We start from the raw sequence: 18,456 nt of genomic DNA, 5'->3' as shown, positions 1-18,456 counted from the left end.
GCAGGGAGGTTGGAGCAGGTGACGCACTGGATCCTTCCAACCTCATCCATTTTGCGATCATGCAGATGTGGTTCTAGACAGTTTGAAACAAATGAAAATTAGTTTTAGGTTCCAGTGGTGCTGGCCCAGCTGTGGCTTGGCCTTGCCCTTGCTGGGCGGGTACTACCTGATTTTCCAGGGTGTAAGACTTGAGGGTATTGCTGCCATCTCACCGAGCCCCCTGGAAAAGTTCAAAGGCACTCCAATATGGCTCAAGTGGATGGGAGATGAAGCTGGAGAGAATTCTCATCCTTGTGTGTGTCAGGAGAGGTTTAGGTTAGATGTCAGGGAAAGGTTCCTCACCCAGAGAGTGGCTGGGCACTGGGACTTCTCCTCAGGGAAGTGATGACAGCACCAAGCCTGACAGAGTGCATTTGGACAACACTCTCAGGCACATGGTGGGATTCTTGGGGCTGTCTTGTGCAGGGCAAGGAGCTGGACTTTGATCATCCTTGTGGGTGTCTACCATCTCAGGAAATTCTTGGAGTTTGTCTTGTGGTGTTTGTAGGACCAGGGCCCCACACAAATGCTGCAGCAGTTTCCATTTGTATGTTGTTCTTGATGGACAACTTGTGTCTGGTTAGGGCCCCTTTGGGCCACTTAGGTGGTATAAAAGGAATGGATCCAGGAAAGAGCACAAGTTTTAGTAATATTGATTGTTCTCACTAGGCACATTCTCTCCCTTTTCTGGCACACACCCCCAAATCCAGCTCTTATGATACTTGGTTTGTAATAGCTGATGGATAATCTTCAGTTTTGCTAATGCATTTTGCCATCTAAATCTGGGTCAGGGGGAATGTGCAGTAATATAAGACTTGCACTACCCTGAATTAGTAGAGCTGCTCATCACAAAGCCACTTGGTAAATCCTTTTCCTTTTTCCTTCATGTCTCTTTGCTCCTCGAGAGAAACAGGGCATTTATTTGAAAAAACACAACAATTCTGGAAATTGTCAGTGTAATTAAAGATTATTTTAAGTTTTGTTCTGACATGTGAGAATTCCAAGTTTAGTTATTGCTCTTGATTAAGAATGAACTCCAACTCAGTAATACAAAAAAAAGGTTTATTCTGTTTTTGCCTGTGTGTGTGTGTCTAAACAAGCCTGTCACATTTTTTCTCCGTGTCTTTGCTCACGTAAGATGAGCTCTTTGTAAACATCTGCAAGCATCCTACTTCACAGCCCCCTTCGAGATCTTCTGTGCAAGAGGCTGCAAAAACTTGACAAGGAGGGAGTGGGTGATTTAGTATCAGGATTGCCTCCCTGCTGAGAAGAGTGTTCTCAGAGGTTTTTGTTCTCCCTTTGTTTTTTCTGTCTCCATGTGTTGTCTGTTGTATGACCTCTCTTGAGGAAAGAAGCTTTGTTGTTGCTGTTACTGGTTTATTCGACACTAGGGACAGCCAAATTCTGATCCCATGTCTGTAGCTCCACACATTATTCAAGTACAAATAAATAAGTTCATAGAGGGTGCATTCAAGAAGGAAGGATGCAGCTCTCATAAAGCATTCCCAGTGTCTCTTAGATAAACTCGGAGATGTTTTCTGTGCAGTTGTCAGATGTGGAAGGAAATAAGCACTTAAGTGAACAAATCTAATGAAATTCAATTATTTAAATAGCTTATTTTTTCTTCACTTTTTTTTTTTGTCCCGATGTACTTTTGAAAGTCTGATGGGAATGTTTTAGTTATTCAGGTCTGAGGTACACACAGTTCATCAAAGTGAATCCAAATGGAATATGCTTCATAATGTGTTTGCTGTGTAATAACACAGAGGTTTTGTGTCTGCTATGTTTGTGTTGATACATTAAGAAAAAAGGAGAGATTTGTTGGTGTCTCAGTAAATGCCACATATCTAGCAAGAAAAGAGATAAAATTCCAGGTCTGTCTGCTAAACACACCTGGCTTCCACAGTAATTTCCTTTAATGGTAGATACTTGTTTGCATGAGATGCTGTTGTTTAGTATATTATGCAGGCAATTTCATGCTGCAGACAAAAGGTTTACTTGGGGACTGCCTCTCAGCTTAGAGATATGCAGCATTTTTCTATGCAACTTGCATAAAAATCAGGCAGATTTCCAAATCAATGTGTGCCTTCTGTAAATTCCCTCCCTATGCATGAATTTCACATATTCCAGAGTCAGATGAGAAAAGCCCCCTCTCTGTCATGATAGAAATATCAGTGATGGTGTAATCTGCTTGTGAGTGAGGCCTGTGGTGTGGCATGTAGGTGGAGGATGCAGATCAGTTTGTTTTGCAATAGTTCATAAACCTTCATTTAGCATTAATGTACAATATCCTACAGTATAATGATGGCATGGCCATGGAGGAAAAGGGGACAGCATTTGCCTGCTAACAATAAAGAAGGGATAAGGACCATTTCACTGAAAGGCAAAAACGGGAACAGAAACAGCAAGTGTAAATTAAATGTTTAGAGTCGTTACTTCCAAGCCATTTAGGATTTCTCCTCACTGGCAGGCACGAGCAGCCCAGCTCCATGCAGAGGGAGACACAGGCTGTGCCTGCTCCAGTGCGGCTCCTTGTGCTCCCTCCTGCCTCCCGGGGGTGTCTTCCAGGCATTTATACAACGTGGCTGGGATTCTGAGGCATGAACTACTGCTTGCTATGTGAGAAAATCACAAAATATCCTGTGGTAGCCAGAGGCAGAGGCGAGGATGAAAAGTGTCTGAAGGAAGGCTCAGCACTGTCATCTGTGACACGGAGCACAGAGCTGCACTGTTGTGGTCCCGTGTCTTCTGCTGGGCTGGCTGAGCTCTTTGGGCTTTTATTTTTTCTCCTTTTTATCTGATTTTTAAATTTTGATAGAGAGACTATATCACCTCTCTTAATCTGGGGTGGGGTTAACTGGGTCACACAGCTTTATGTAATGACTGACAGCAGATTTCCTTTATCTTACTTCTGTGCATTTGTGGGTTTTATTGTGGTTTGGAGTCTTTTTTTTTTTTTTTTTTTTTAATCAAAGTATCTATGTTTAACGTTTCAGTGCTTACTGCAAATGTCTTCATTTGCTAAAGGGTTTTAGAAACTATACATAAAACCCACCAAAACAGACTAAGTAAAACAGACGTTTTAAGAACATGCATTTGCTATCTGAAATTCTCTGGGGATGGTGATTACTCTGTTAAACTATATATAGGCATTCAAAATTAATCAAGTATTCTGGAAAAGATCACAAAAGTAGTGTCTGCAATAAAGAAATTTCTTCACAGAAAGAGTTGCCAAACACTGGAACACACTTTTCAGTGAAATGTTTTAAATCTGAGGCAATTTAAAAGAGGTGCATATGTGGCTTAGTGCTGGACTTTACAGTGCTGACTTAATGGTTGGACTTGATGATCTTAAAGGTGTTTCTCACCTGAAACAAATCCCTGATTCTCAGAAACAGGGCTGCATATGTCCTCTGGAAAGAGTCCAGGTAGTTACTGCAGTGCTGTTCTGCCACCTTGACCCCAGAATAATGAACAGGCTCATTAAATGAGCCCCAGAATAATGAACGGGTGTCATTGGTGAAGCAAGGCCCAGGAGCTGCCTGGGCTGGGGCACAATGGGTCAGGTGGGGCTTCGACTCAGAATTGAGTGTGAGAAAAAGTCTTGTGCCTAGAGATGCCATGTTCCTGTGTATTGGCTCAGCCCATTCCTGCTGGAGACCTTTCCTCACAAGTCTGAGCTTTGGGTCTGTGCATGAGATGCTGTGCTTTGTACAGCTGACCTTGTATCTGCACAGGGGGCAGAAAGAACGTTTAAAAGGATTCTTGATTCCCCATGCTGTGATGTGCACTTTTCCAGTTATGATACAGAAGGGTGTGATAAACTATTTGTTTTTTCTGCACAAAAGAGCAGAGTTGTGTCTTTGCCCTTCTCCCTAAGAGGGTGGCCATTGTGTAACAGCATGGAAAAGCAGGGTTCAGCTCTAACCAAATTTGACCCACTTCTGCCACTGTATTTAAGGCATGGGATGTCTCTTACTTGTGAGCAATTGCAAGTTGCCAATCCAACTTGTGCAGTGCTCACATTGGCAGTGCTGACCTGAATAGCTTTAATGGATGGCACATGTGACAGATTCCAGTCCCCACTGAGGTCTTATTCTTGACTTATCTAAAAATAATATTGATGTCTGTGGTGAACAAAAGGAGCTGAGTCACCTTGCTAATCAAACAGATTGGTCATTTTCCTGTTTTTCCCCAATTTAATAGCTCATGCGATTTCAGTGACTTATTCTCTATCTATTGAGCCATGAATAATTTTAATTCTGTTTTAAAAACAATCTTGTGCTCATCTTAAAAAAAAAAAAAAGGTTGAACTATTTTAGTTATGCTGAGTTTCTGACAGAGTACTTGGTATCTGCTAGTGTCAATCTCCCTCCTGTTGAATCATCTTGTTTGATTCTCCTCTACAGATAATAATTCTTTACCCATGAGAATTTGTTTTCATTTTGTTCAGAAATGAAAACAAGGAGCAGAGGAGCTGATTTGGATTATATTGATTAAAATATTTTTTTTCAATAAAGTTTAAAAGAGTTTTCTCACAATATTAATTCTGTGATGATACTGAGGGTTTCGTGTAGGCGAATCACAAAGGAAAACAGTACAAAACCCCCACAATGTTAAATCCTACATGCTTAAACAAACTTTTCTGTTACACTAATTCCTATATATATGGAGACGTATATTTTCTGAGTATCAGAGTTACTGTATTTCTACAGAAGAAATAACTGGCTAAATCCCTAAATATATTTTTGGATCTGTTTTCAAGAGGGGAAGATATAAGAACCCCTCCTTTAGAGTAAGGAGCAAATATTTACTTAATGAAATTTAATTTAAAAAATGTAAAGTTTGCAAAGTTTCTCTTAAAAGTTTTGTATTACTTGGATCTTATATCTGCATTTCTGTGTTCAAATTAGCAAGAAAGGTGAAAAGACAAGAGATATGGAGGTAAATTTTAAATTGACCAGTAGTATAAGAATAAAATACTTGGGACAGAACAGATATTGAATTAAGTCTTAAGCATAATTTAATCTCACTTTCTTCTATTAATGTTTTATGACCTACTTTGACATTACTGCATGTAGAAGGTATATTGGTATTTTTGACTGAGTTCTACAAAATCTAAGTTATAAATTCTTATCTTTGCAAAGGTCATTGAGCCAGGGCTTTCTCACAAGAGCACCCTAGTACATGGGGAGGAACCTGAAATAAGTAGTCTGAATAAAAATAAGCATTGGTTGTCTCCAATGCTGAATTAAAATATGGGTCCTCCTACCACCATATGTAGTGTAATGTGCAGCAAAGTGATTGGAAATAGCTCACCATTACATACAGAGCACAAGTCCACATGAGTAAAACATCACATGGGCCTCCTGTCCATCCTTTTACAAGTCCTACATTCTTTAATGATTTTTGGTTTTCTTCCTAAGATATTGAAATGGAAGACTTTTGTGGCAGCATTAATTAATGTCTGCATGCTGGGACCTGAGAAACTTTCTGGGCTGTGTCACAATCCCATTCCTTGGCTTCACCCAGATTTTTTAGCACAATTCCACATGAATTTGAACATTTCTATCACATCACTCAGCCAAAGCTGTTACTATTGGCTCCTGCTGGGTGCCTGGGTTGCCTCTGCAGCCAGGGTCTCTACTGCAATCTTGAGCCAATCCCACTAGGGTTTTTCAGGATGCAATTTTGGCATGGGACATCAGAATTTAGGTTTTCCTGACTAAGTCACTGTCTTCTAACCTGGAATTTTCAGCCTGTTTCCCCAGAAGAAAAAATAGCCTTGACAAACTCATGCCACAGGGATAGGGAGTGGTGTTAAATATGCCTACTGCCTTTCCAAAAAAGATTAAAAAAAACAAACTAACAAAAAAATCTTAATATTTCAGAGCTAGCCCAAGAATCTTAGATTTAGAATGCAATCCATATAATAAATATTATTTTTTATGCACCTATTGAAAATGAAATAAAAGTCAAGTTACTTAACATAAAAAAAGAAGGAGCCTGATGCTTCAGGAAAGCACTATAGGGCCACTGGTGGTACCATTGCTGGAAAAGCAATAATGGCTCATGATTAGATACCAGTTTTCTCCAGCTGTGCTGTTTCCACCACACTGCCAGAAGTAGATGCTTTGTTTCCTCTGGGGTGATACAACTTGATTTAAAAAGGAAGTCATAAACTAGAACACATGACACAGAGAAATAAGGGTATTACAGGAATTAGCAGACACTAAGCTGCTGAAGGCTGTCAGGGTCTATAAAATTACAGTGGAAATGGTATTTGTTGACATTTGTTTTATTTTCAATGGCTGATGACAAGAAATTAAAAAAGAGAGTAGAACTGTACGATTCTGCTTCTATCAATATATAGTTGGGATAAAAATGCAGAAGTGGTGATGATAATACTGAATAGCATTTCTGGTATGTGCAAACAGTCTGCAGGTAATTAAAATTGAAATTTTAGAAACGCTGCTTATTAATCACCTGACAGAAGTTTGCTTTGTGACCATTTAGCAATGCTTCTGGTACTTGGCTGGTGCTGTTCCTGTCTTCAAAGAAGTCTGCTAATATCTTTTGGCTGTGCTTGGGCTGAACAGATGCACAGAGGGAAGCTGGCAGGCTGTCTGTGTGCCTCCTGGGTTACAGACATTCTGACACCTCCCTGATTTATAGGGAGGGCAGTTCAACACTTGCAGGACTCGCAGGTTTTGTGGATTTTTGGTGGCTTTTTTTCACATGGGGGACATACTTCAATTGGCAGGATGCAACCTGGTATTAAGATAAATAATTAAAAGAAATAACCCAGAAAACTCTTGTGCTTCTGAAATATTTGAAAGCATTCTTCTTCACCATACCTGCCTTGGGAATTGAGGGACTGGTTGTGTCTCATCCATCCCAGAGTAGCACTGAACAGCTTCAGATCTGCTTCAGATTTTGCTCAGCTGTTTGAGGCTCAAAGAGCCAGTCCCTAAAGCAACATTTCAAGGGATCTGGCCACATCTGTGCCATCAGGCCCAGAGCTCTGCAGAGGCAGACACAGAATGACAAACTGCAAGGCCTCTGCAAAACCTGCACGTTGTCTTGTATGTTATTGTACATGTGTGGAAATCTTGTTATTTTTATCTCAGTAAAAATATTGCTATCATCCAAATTGTTAACTTTGGTTTTGGAGAACAAATATGTATCTGAAAATATTTTTTTGTTTTAAAGAGTTGTTAATTAAGCAGAATGTTTCCCCTCTGGGGACACATGAAGGGATTAATGTGCTGTATTCTGCATCTCTGTGTAAATCTCTCTGGGAAGTCAAAATTGATTCACTACAGTGGTGGTTATGCCCTGAAATTTCACTGAAAAGTAGTGTAGTTCCCAATCTTGCTGTCCACATTCACCATTCTAAAAGACTGTAATAGGATCATATCATCTCATTGGGACCAATTTTCTTCTGTCATATTTAAACACTACAGAGGTTTTAACGATTTAATGGCTATATTTCATGCTTAACAAGAGAAACACTGTAATATTTCTCATCCTGTTATGAGTGCCCCTCTCCTGGTGCTCTGTTATTAAATATAGATTAGCTTTCCTGGAAAGAAAAAAAAGTGCTATCACTTTCTGATATTTTAGATCTTTCTTATTGTTCTCCTAAATATTTTGCAGAACTTCTTTTATTATTCTAACCCACAGGATTACAACTTTTTAATTTGAATAATAAAATTTAAACCAAAAGTATTTCAATAACTTCTTTATCAAAGAAGCTAATACTCTGAGCAAAGTTTTCTATCCATCTCCATTGGCTTGTATCCAAAGGTGATGGGAGTTTGGTACCCTGCTCTTCTATGTCCCTGAGCAATTATGTATTTGAGGAGGAGATTGGATCATTCTCCCAGAATGGAGTTTGAGAAAACACTAATTCTAACAGCTGGACTGAATTATATTAGTTACACTAATAGTAATTTCATTTTAATGATGTACTTCATGTAGAACAGAAAATCAGAGCTAATCATATGAAGCACTTTTTTTGGCCTTCAGCCTTTTTACACTTAAGCTTTGTCAGGTAATGAACAGGAACATTCCTTTCAAATATAGACACTGTTTAATGAAGATGCATAGTAATTTGCCTATTGCTAAAGCAAACTCAGTGTGTAAGCCAAAAAGCAGGATTTTTTTTCCTTTTTTTTTTTTTTTCTTCTTGAATACTAATCAGTTTCATCTTTAAGCTGGTCAAATGTCAATTGCAGACTCCTCTAGGGTATCTATGAAGAATTTCAGGTTTTTTTTTCTTTTGAGATGGAGAGAGATCTATCTGTATATCAAGAGAAGTTATTGGCTTGAAATAAATATAATATCAAACTTTCCTTAGTGGGCCAAAATGCTGTGTCCTTGTTAAAAACATCTCATGCTCCTGAGCAAGTGAGGAATGAGAGCAGCTTTGGCCCCTCCTCACTTCCAATTCTCAGTCTATAATGACATGTGCAACTTTTCTGGTTATCCTGCATTGAAATTATTGCCAATAAAGTTTGTCAGCATGGAATGCTGATGTTAACATTCTGAAATAAGACTTCCAAAAGTTAAACAGCAAGAGGCACAGAGGATTTTTTTTGCCTTTCATACCTGCCAACTGCAAGAAGGCAGGAAGAGAGCACTAAAATATTGGAATTACACATAATATACCACAATTTGGAAAGCAATGATTAAAGCCCAGCTATGTAAGATAGTAACACTAACATTGCTGTGAATTATGTACTCCTTTTATTTTAAAAATAACCTTTTGTTTCAAACTTTAATGAATTTGGATTTTTTGGAAGACTTTGACTTTGAATATGTGCTTTTTCTTCCTTTTGTCTAGTAAGGCAGAAAGTGCCTTTTGAAAAACCTTTGTGTTTCTCTTGACCTATACAGCTGTGTAGCCTTGATCTTTGGATAGTCTGGGTGAGCAGCTGACCTTTGTGTTTCAATGGAATCAGGATTTTTAGAGTGGCTCCTTCCCATTTCCTTCCTAACCACCCCCAAAAAATAACCAACCAAGCCCACCTCTATTCTACTTCAGTGGGAATTGATTATTTGTTACTCAGATTCTAAAGTTTTCTTGGAAGGTGTGATTAAGGCCTAGAAAATGTTTGGTGGCTAGTGCTTTTGTCCACCCTTGCAAGCATGAGTGACAGGTATATTTTATGCTCCATTCCAATATCTGCACTTTTCAACAGGCAGTGACTGCCAGCTGTTTCCCAATAGCCTTTTCAGGAACAGGGGGACTTTTACTCTCCTGTCCATAAAAATATGCCTCTGCTGTTGCCACTAAACTTTATGTAAGCCATAAAATATCTTTTGGCTCCGACTTGAAACACAAGGAGAATGTTTGCACAATGAACATCAGACATTGTCAATGTTAATGTGTAATGTCTGTTGGCAGAGTTGTCTGTAAAGATTTTTTAGCCAGCCAAATGTTACTTCTGTTTCACTCAGAACTCGTGTCTGTCATAGGATCGGAAGAATAACAGGTTGTATTAAAATTGGCTACAGGCAGTTTAATTTTTCCCTGTTGCTAGCCTTTTGAGGAACCCCTGGTAGCAATTGTGTATGTGTGTGTGTATATATATATATATATATATATATATATATATATATATATATATATATATATAAAACACCTTCTTTTCCAGTCTTCTTCAGCTGGCTGTGGGTAGTGGAGTGGTCTATTGAAAATCTTAGGGTAATTTACAATCTGTACACAGCTGTCTGTGTATATATGTAAGTTTGATATAGGTATCTTAATGGATATCTTCAAAGTGATACACTGGGCCTTAAAGAAAAATGCATGAAAAATGGTTAAGGCTTGCAATTAATTTCGGCAGTTCCTGAAATAAGTCCAGACATATTATTTATGTCCATAGTGACAATATTTGAGTCAATTTAGGCTATACTTGGAATAGAGATTTCAAGCTTCATAACTAATAGTGAGCAAAAACCACAATCTTTTAAAAGATATCAAAGCTACACAAAGCAAAAGAGAAGAAACAACCCAAGAGTCTTTTGTCATCTTGTAAGTTCGTAGAGTTTCAGTATTTGCTGCTGTGAATAATGCAGATGTGTAATTGTGCACCTGTATCTGTACACATCAGCATCACTGCCAACATTCTGATTAAGACTTTAAAAAAATCCCCAGATTTTTAATACAGAACTAAAAACCGAGCCTGTAGTCTGTCCTCAAGTAGGGGCACTAATTCAAGTGTGGGGCTGTCTTTTTTTTTTTTTTTTTCCTTGCTTTAACACAATGTTTCCAGAACTTTTTTTGAGAACTTTCAGTCAAGACATGGCAGTTCATTACGTGGATGCCCAGCTATAGATTTATCACACTATGTGGCACTGTGGTATTGAATGGAGATATTTTGTGTAAGGGTTTTTTGCATCCATATCCCAGTGCTTTTTGCAGGCTTGAAGCTTTACATATGGAAGTAATAGACTGGAAGAAATTTACTAGTATAATTCATCAAGAATCAGTCTTGGGAACAATAAAACATGTATTTAAAATCCTTGTATAAATGCTGTTTTATAAAGTCTGCTGCATGGGAAGATAAGAGGCATTGTCAGTATAAAGATTATTAGAATATCATATACAAAATAGAGACCGGCGAGAACTTTGTGAATAAAAGTAAGTATCTAGTATGGAAATCAGATCCTTGGATGTGGGAAACCCTAACATTAACTACTTCAAGGTGAGAACTCATCCAGTAGGAAGGCTTTAGGTATACAAGTTGATACAAGATGATTATGGTTCCCTGAGTGATGGAGCCATAAAAAGGTAAACACAATCTTTCAAAGCACTGCAATCTTTTTTCTAATAGAAAGGAAAATATACTAACACTGTAATTACACAAAATGTTTTTCAGCTGTCTGCTGGAACATCAGCACAGTCTTAGTCACTCATGCTCAATATAAAAACAAAACCAACCAAACCAACCTCCCCACCTGATACTGCTGCCAGGCAGGTCATAAGTGTCCACATAAGGAAAAGACTGAGGTAGCTCCCTGAAATTGCCTATCCAAAGCTCAGATCTTTTCATAAACATGCCAGAGATGTAAGCAGCATGGAGGGAGAAAAACTAATTGTAGAACAGTTGAATATAGAGCACAGAATATATGGCTATAAAATGACTCTGAATATATAGAGAATTCAGGAGAAGTTCCCTACCTCTAGCTTGGTCAGGCCTGGTGTAGCCCAAAGGAAGAAACATGTCCCTGGTGACTCCTGATGCTCCTAAGGGGATCATCCAGAAAAATGCCCAGTTTATAGAGTTGCACAATAGTCCAACTGTATATGGATTTTGGAAATATGCTTTGTAACTAAGAACTAAATCCCTGATTTTAAAAAAAAAGAATAAGTATAAGCAGTCAACACATTAGCCCTTACTACTGTACTCTTACACTTCTCTTATATTTCTCATATAACTGTGTATAGTCTTATTTATTTTGTGTACTTCTGTAAGTGTGTGCATGAGCAGCTAATATGGACAGGGAGGCCAGAGCCAAATCCCCAGATTGAGGCACTCCTGAGCTGTGGAGTGTTCAAAATCCAAATCAGGGCTTTACAGCTTGAGCCCTTCTCTAATATTTATTCAGATTGATGATAAATGTAGTACTTTAGAGCTAATTCTTGTTCATAATGTATCTGTTGTTCAGTCATGACTAAAGTGTATAAATATCATGCATTTATCTTTGAGCCTGTAGACATTTAAGCCTCTCTGTTCTTCAGGGTGTTATTTATTTATTTACGCCTTTGCTTGCTTGATAGATGGCAGCAGATAAATGTTTCCTAACTGGAGATGTCTCATTAGTTTTTGCTTTTAGTATCATCTGTCATATGACAGCAAACAACAGGGAATTTTTGCACATTTGTATGACTGTATTGCATTTTCACTTACAGCTGCTGCTGTGTTCTCATAGGTGAGGTGAAACATAAATAGAACCTTTTCCTTAAAGACTATCTTCAAAGAAAATGCATTTATACTCTAACCAGAGCCCTATCGTCCTGTCATGACAGCCCCACTCTTTTCAGGGCAGCAAGCTGGTTGTGTGATAGAGAAGGTGGAGACTGGGAAGCCGGCTCTGCTAAGCCTTGCCTAATGCAAACTGCTTTAGTATGCACATCACATCATGCCGGCTATACTGCAGGGAGCAGGCAGTTATCGCACAAGCGTGCATCCTCAGAGCCAGGATAAACACTCCGTTACTCTCCCTCTAAACTGCTCTTCTGGGAGGGAGAGAAAATAAATAGGGAGCGAGAGAGGCATTTGAAGTAACCTTTCTAAGAAGGAGGCAGCAGCCAATAGAACCTTTCTTCTTTTTTTTTTTTTTTTTTTCCCACTTCTTACTAGAGAAATTCGTGTTACCTCAGCAATTAAGAGAAGAGCCAGCATCTAGGGTTCCAGGCTGTGAGGGGGAGTAGCAACTTGTACCAGGTAGGAAGCCCTTTCAACATCCTTTTAAATCCATGCAGCTCAGTTACTACTTGCTATGTTGCTATACAGTGTCTGACTTGTGGAGACCTTGTGTCTGCCAGTCACCATTCCCCGAGTGAAAGAGACCTTGGGGAGCTTTAATTGCCAATGACCTTCAGGGTATTTCTTAGAAAGACACTGGTACTTAGTGCTGTAAAGTAAAACTATCTATACTTTCATCTGATGGCTTAAAGTGTGCATTTAGCATGAGGATGCAGCTGGGTGAAACTGCAGCTGTTACCCATCTACAAAACCATGTCACAAATGAGTAAAAATTAGCCATTTTATAATAACTGAAGCAGCTGCTCTGCATTTTTAGCAACACGGCTGTATTACTTTCCAAAACTTATTACCATAAATTCTTTTTGTGCTGGAAAGTCAGCAGATATGCTTTGCTGTATTCACAGTTATTTTGACAGTTATCTACTATATTTTAATAGTTACTTATGCATATTTTATTAAGACTTTTCTAAACTTTCCCGAGGCAGCTGTCTTGTGGCAGGTTAGCATTGCTGCTAACAAATAATTGATGTGCCATTGTAGTGAGTGGTTACGATATTCGCTTTCCAGGGTTCCTGCTGCAAGCCTGTGGGAACGCAGGCACCTCCTGAGGTGTCTGAGGGCTGGGGTGGGATGAAGCCCGAGGTCACAAATGCTCTTTTCATCTGCCTTGGTACTACAGGACAGAGGGCAGAGTGAGGAGGAGGTGAAAGCTGGCATTGCGCTTTGTGACCCCGTTGTGCAGTGTTTTCCTCCTTGTGTGTTTGTGTTCGCTCCTACTTTCATTTGTGTTCACTCACAGGAATGATTGGTTTGGTGATATCTCTTCCACCTGCACTGTGTGTATTGTGACAGGGATGGGACTTAATAAATTTATTAAAAACAGGAATAGCATTTCCACGAGGTCTGAAGTTAAGAGTCAGCCCTGTGAGGGTCTCCGTGGTGTCTGTGAGATTCAGAGTTTCATTGTGTGATCAGTCTAAGTTGTTGTCTTCTGAGTAGCTAAGGGAGCCTGAGGCAAACTTTTTCAACCTTTAACATTTTCTTCTATACATCAGACTAGAATTCCCCAGACAAGGAATTCTTAAGGGTAAATATCTATACATATTTTTAAAGTGTAAGCAGCAACGTCAGCAAGTATACCATGCCTAAGGATTCTGTTGCTTGCAAAAATACCTGAAAATAGTGTTCAAAATAGTCAGAGCTTAGGTATTACTGCTGTAATAAAAAAAATAAATACTGATAATAGCATAGCTCTCTGATTACCCACACAACCTTTTCTTGTATGTAATTGCTCTATGCAGAAATAGCTCCATATATTTTGTTTAAAGGTATCTTGTGACTCTTATCTGGAGGAAAAACTATTGAGGATGTCTAAATCTGTAGCCTCTTTTTTCTGATGAGCATAATGAAAAAAACAATTCTTAGAAAATGAGAATTGTATCTGATAGCTATAAAAGCTAAGGAGGTACGAAAGAAATAGCTTTGAAAATTACAGCTGTGAAATAGAGGTGAGATCCAGTCAGTGACCAGCACTGGTTAGAGAGGATCTGGCAGTAGGTGAGAACAGTTTTACCCTGTGTTTCATCCGTTCTGAGAAATTCAATGCTTCAGAAAATTCACACTTGGAAGGTACCAGTTCAATTAGCAACCTAGATGGGAAGGAAACTAGAATGGGAAAGTGATGTCTTGACTCCTTTAATTTCTCTTGATATATGAAATTTGATATGATGAAAATTATACTCACGCCCTTCAGGTTGTTTTAACAGGTTGATGTAAAACTGAAGTGAATCATTACCTTGAAGAGAAAAAGGAGGTAATAAGTTGAACACATCAATGCATTTCAGGGAGACAGATAAAATTCAGATTTCAGGGACATTTAAGGCCACCATACAGTTGGTGGGTTTGGGATTTATGGTTTTTTTTTTTGTTTTTATTTTAATTATTTTGGTTTTTTTTTGCGTCCAGTCCAAATGCTCACCCTAGGGATATGTAGAATTTGCAGACAATCTTTAAAAAATTATTAATTGACTGAGGCCTTAAATTTTGGCTTGAAATAGCTTATTATTTATTAATGCATTGTCATACTTTGTAGGTTTCTCTGAGAGAAAGGGATCACAAGGACTGTGCATGGGGATCTATAGGTTTCTTAGCTTGGTATTGCTTGCAGGTCACTACATTTCTATGCTTCAGTTTACTCATAAATACAGGTGTTGGCAGCTGCCTATTTGGGAACATATTGCAGATATGAGTTTTTCTGGATTATCCTCACTCACACTAGTAGTGCTTTATGTAATTTGTGACTCTACTTCACCTTGCCGCTTATGAACTTGGTTTAATTATTTCTCTGGGTTTATTACCTGCTTACCCTACTAAAAACCTGCTGAACAAATGCTGTTTTCTTCATGACTATAAATCATGTTTTAAACTATAAAACATATAGCATAAATCTTTATGCTTCACCCCTACCCTGGAAGAGATTCCCCTTACTGCAGAGAGCTTAGTGGGGATATGGGGGATATGATCCCCCCTGTCTGCGGGGGGATCATGTTACCTTTAACGAAGCCCTTCAGAAGCTCAGGAGTCACTGATAGCAAATCTATAATGTCTGTGTAGCTAAAAGTGGCTTGGATTTACTCTCCCAGAAATCTTATGATTTCTCAGCAGAAATGGTGCAATTGGTTCTATGTAGCTTTTTAAAAATATAAAACCAGACAAATCTGACTGTCCAGAGGTATCAAACTTAGCTGACATTGCATTGTCATATTCCAGTGTGTGGGTGTTCCTTTACATTGGTGGCTTTGACCAAATCTCTCTATCATTTCCCAGAACTACTCTTTTAAGATGGAAAACTTGGACTCCTAGTGCCTTTGGAAATCACATGACAAAGTTTCAGATTTGTTGCAAGGGTCTTATCTCTTGATCTACGAAAGGAAAAGTCACTCTCTACAGCTAATTGATGTTTCTTAGTGCTTTTTGACATTTTATTGTATCAAATAATTGGCCTGACCTGAGAGTCTGATGTTAGTAAGGGACCATCAAATGCAATGTATGACATTCTATGTGTTGATATAATTCTGTATTACTGTGGATCCCCAGACTGGCCATTCTCTTTTGATCTAGGTTTAGTTAATTTTAATAACTTCCTGGTATTTTTAGAAGCAAAACACTGAACATGCAGTCCCAGTAATGTGTGATGACTGCAAATTTATACATGAGGATTTCCAAACTACCTCACAGGTGGCAATTATACTGAGCAGACATGTCAGAACTCAGGCTTGTCTTCCTTCTACTGTGAGCATGAACGAGACCATGAGGCTAATTTTTTCTTATTCCACTGTCAAGATATTTGGTAACATTTTTCCAAATGAATAGTTGAAGACAATCAGGGACTTTTGTACTTTGCTTTTGACATATGCAAGGGATTAGAATTAATGTTTGGACTCAGGGGATCAGGATTAATGGTAAGGCTGACTACACTAACTAACCATTGGACTTCACTGCCAACTTCAAGAAAATTGTAAGTTACTTAACAGCACACAACTTTTAAGATTTATTTAAGCAATAATCCCCAAGAAGCCAATCATTACTAGCAATTAACTGTTGGTTTGTGGGTTGTTGGACCATTAATGTTCTAAGAAACTGACTGTTAACTACAGCAACAGCAGCAACAAATTCTGATGTATGTATTTGCTCTGACTGCGGGTTTTGTGTTATATAACTTTTTTATCTGCCCTAAACTTTTTTAACAGCAAAGGACTCATTAAATAATTTATTCTCTGTTACTGCCTTTTGATGCTATGTGGAAAGGCTGTGATGTTGGAGCTGTATTTATCATATCTATAAGGCCACACTTCAGGCAGAATGTGAAAAATTTGTTATTTTTTGCCTGAAACATTATTGCTGGTTTTTAAAAGACACTTAATGCAATACTTATGTTTAAATAATAATTTAAAACCAAATATATATCTGATTTATTAAAACTTTTTTTTCCCCCTAAATGAAATTATAACAGCTCTGGTCTGATTCAATCAGTCCTAGCAGCAGTGTTTAGCACAAGGAAGTTCTGATAAAGGTCATTTGTAGAATAAGCAGAATTGGAAAAAATAGCTTGTCATATTCTTGCCTTCTCAATATTCTAAGCCTCATTTAGAGTTTAAAATGGAAAGCAGAACTGAATGGTGAGAGAAACAGAAAATAAACTGGAAGATGAAAAACAGCTATTTTAATAAGTTTGTTTAAAGTTCTGGTTTTATTTAATGTTGTATTCTATTTCATTGTTTTACTTTTCAGGCGTCAGAAAAATAAAAGGAAAGAAGCAGGCTAGATATAAAATTATGGCTTTTATAAAGTAGGACAGCTGTTTTATCTCTGTGGGCTTTGCTTGCTTGATCCAGGAATCACCAATAGCTTAGGGTACAAGTGTGCATGTGCTGACTTTTCCTTAATGGAATTGAGGTGGGCAGCTCTGCTAAGCCTGATTAGAACCATCACAAAATCTGCCATGCTACAATGAAATGCAGAGAGATGGATTTAGGTCAGTATTTAATGAGCCCCACATAAGATACTGGCAGGAACAAAAAAAGAAAACCTCTTAAAAGTTAAATATGTAATCTGAGTAACTTAGAATAAAAAAAACAACCCAGACACTGGCTTACATGATTCTTTAGTCTGAATCTTACCTAGAACAGAAAATGATGCTATCTTTACAAACCACAAGGAAATATGGCACAAGGATTTGTACAACTGACCCTCAGCAGGTTTGGCAGTGACACTGAGCAGTGTGGTGTGGTCGGTGCTGGGGGAAGGGATGGACCCAGAGGGAGCTGGGCAGGCTGGGGAGGGGGCTCTGTGCAAACCTCAGCAGCCAGGCCACGTGTGGGCTCCTGCACACGGGTGGAGACGAGCACAGGCACAGCCTGGGTGGAGAATGGATTGAGAGCAGCCCTGATGGAAGGACTTGGGGCTGTAGGGGATGAGCAGCTCAATGTGACCCAGCAATGTGTGCCAAACGTGTCCTGGGCCGTGTCCAAGGAATGCCGAGGAGGGGACAGCCCCTCTCCACTCTGCTGTGCTGAGAGCCTGCCTGGAGCACTGCATCCACCCCAGGGCCACAACCTGGGAAGGACATGGACCTCTTGGACTGGGTCCACAGGGAGCTACAAGCATGCTCAGGGTGCTGGAGCATCTCTCCTCTGAACACAGGGTGGGAAAGCTGGACTTACTCAGCCTGAAGAAAAGAAGGGTCCAGGGATAGATATCCCTCTGCAGCCTTCCAGTGCCTAAAGTGGATACGAGAGAGCTGGAGAGGGACATTTTATACAGACACGGAGAGGTAGGAGAAGGGGCAATGGCTTTGAATTGATAGGGCAGATTTAGATGAGATGTCAGGAAGAAATTCTTCCCTGTGAGTGTGGTGAGGCACAGGAACAGGTTGCCCAGAGTAGCTGTGAATGCCCCATCCATGGAAGTGTTAAAGGCCAGGTTGGATGGGGCTCCTGGTCTAGTGGAAGGTGTCCCTGCTCATGGTAAGGGAGGTCAGAACCAGATGATCTTCAAAGTCCCTTCTGATCCAAGCCATTCTATGATTCTATGAAAAATAAATCACTCTTTTTACAGTTCAAAAGCTCTTGTTTTTATATTTATTTTAAGCAACCAGGGCTGATGGCTGGTAAAATTTGTCAGGATTAAGGTTACTTATTGTAGAGCTGCAAGGGAGGCAGAAAGATGGGAGCACAATTTTTATTATATTATGGTGCATTAGTTTGGTACAAAAAATCCATCTGAAGTACCTCTTTGGATAAAGCAGCTGATTGTGGAAAGTATGGGAGGTGGAGAGAAGGAGGATCACTACGTTCAGCACCCTACCTAGCACAATGTGCAGCAATTTGAAGGTACCTGTAAAGAAGCAGAAGAAAGC

At 39.1% G+C, this 18,456-nt stretch overlaps 1 protein-coding gene across 1 annotated transcript in view; it reads left to right on the top strand.

Annotated features, from left to right (window-relative positions):
- TENM1 (teneurin transmembrane protein 1) overlaps nt 1–18,456 on the top strand; it is an 838,901-nt gene that overhangs the window by 24,199 nt on the left and 796,246 nt on the right. Inside the window, exon 2 of the mRNA XM_068204864.1 lies at nt 12,416–12,497. The gene's annotated coding sequence lies outside the window, so the exon portion shown is untranslated. The remainder of the gene's footprint in view (nt 1–12,415; nt 12,498–18,456) is intronic.

The sequence above is a fragment of the Anomalospiza imberbis genome, chromosome 14 (genome assembly GCF_031753505.1).
Source record: "Anomalospiza imberbis isolate Cuckoo-Finch-1a 21T00152 chromosome 14, ASM3175350v1, whole genome shotgun sequence".
NCBI lineage: Eukaryota > Metazoa > Chordata > Aves > Passeriformes > Viduidae > Anomalospiza > Anomalospiza imberbis.
The sequence above is the reverse complement of the archived record's forward strand: the minus strand, read 5'-3'. Positions and strand labels throughout refer to the sequence as shown.